Here is a 1770-nt window from a genome sequence, read left to right on the forward strand (position 1 = left end):
AGGGAGGTTTTTGACATGAATTCTTTTAATTCAAGTTAGAGAAGATATGCATGTTCTTGTTTTGAAAAACTTTACTTCCTGTCTTTAGAAATATATGTACATACTCAGATACTATCTTTGGTAATTGAAATACCAGTAGTATCTAAGGCATTTAGTCTCTCTGAATGATTTTATGATCATCCTGTTCTTCACCTGCATTGACTGTCACTTGCAGAGGTTGGGTTGCATTATTTAAGGGAAATTGTTAATGTTTAGAATAAATCTAATTATCCATCTACACACACATGCACACACACAATCACAGCAGTTTGTAGGTAACTACGTAGTATAATTTGTCAAGTACTATACAGTTGCAAGTACCCACTGACTATAAATATGTTCAAAAACACGCTTTTGAGAAATCATACTTTTAATACCAATATAGAAATTGCAATTCACTAGATGTTGAAATGCACTACTTAGACATTTGGGGATTTCATCCGTGTTAATAAAAATTGAAAGCAAAAGAGAGACATAGCATAGTGATTAGTACATAGTAAACACTGAATAAATAAACTAGTTTTGAGTATTTCTAAGATCTCATTCAAATCATTCAACAACCTGTGTGGTAGGTATTATTGTTGTCATTTTAAAACTGAGGAAAATATTTAAAATCCCATTTTATCTGACCTCAAAGTACGATTTTCAAACCATACAATTTGAATGTAATTATGTGAAGAACAAAAGTATATTTTCACAAAAATTAAAGAGGAGTGTAGAGATACTATTTGATTTGTAATATGCAAGAAATGCAGTAATGAACTTAAATCTGCTGAGAAAGAATGAGAGAACATACCAGAAAAATAAAATAATAGGAAACAAATGATTTTGGTTCTAATATGAGTGGGACTCCCCTATAGGTGAACTGCCCCTTTCTCAGGACTTTTATAAAAATTTTAATTGATAAACATAAATATACTTTCTCTTTTTCCATTAAAGTGCCTTTTTTTCCTTATAACTTCTTCAAATTTAAAAGCTTAATGAAAATTTCACTCTTGAAATCATAAAACATATAGAAAATTTAAATGTAAGTCAAAACCAGGAGTTCACATGATTATTTTTTAAGAAAACTGTTTATAAAATAATTCCATTTGAAATTTAGAACAAACATTGCCAGGGTATTGAAGAATCCAAGTGTTGTTTTCTCTTTTCCCAGAATTTCTTTTCCCAGAATTTCTGCTTAAAACATCCAGACTCATTGTTTTTTTTTTAACAAGATGGGGTTTCCTGAGAGTGGTAATCTGAGTGAGCCAGTGTTGATACAGGTGCCAGAAATTATCTAAAATTTTTCTTATCAGGAAGACTTGGCAGATGGGGCAAGTAGGTATGAGTGGTCCTTATTTCATGAGAGACTGGACTACGTAGAGCTTGAAGACAGCTTTCGTACATTTAACAAATTTAACCAAAGCAGAGAAGGCCACTTCTAGCCCTACCTTTATAACCAAACATTGAATTATAATGTAGATTCTATATTCAAATACTTGTCCACGTCTACTTTTACATACTTTGTGTAATTATGGCTTTTTAGTGTATCTGGGGAGCATATGCTATAGGAAGATGTATATTTTATAGGAGCTGATGTAAGAGATTGGTTATTTTATTTTATATATTTTTTTCTGGTAAATATGTCACTCTTGGACTAATTTTCTGTTATAGATCCTACCTATTTTAGACCAATGTTCTAAGTCAATTTTTAACTTTTACTCTTTCAGTATTTAAAAGTTTTCAACC

The sequence above is a fragment of the Propithecus coquereli genome, unplaced genomic scaffold (genome assembly GCF_000956105.1).
Source record: "Propithecus coquereli isolate 6110/MARCELLA unplaced genomic scaffold, Pcoq_1.0 Scaffold245, whole genome shotgun sequence".
NCBI lineage: Eukaryota > Metazoa > Chordata > Mammalia > Primates > Indriidae > Propithecus > Propithecus coquereli.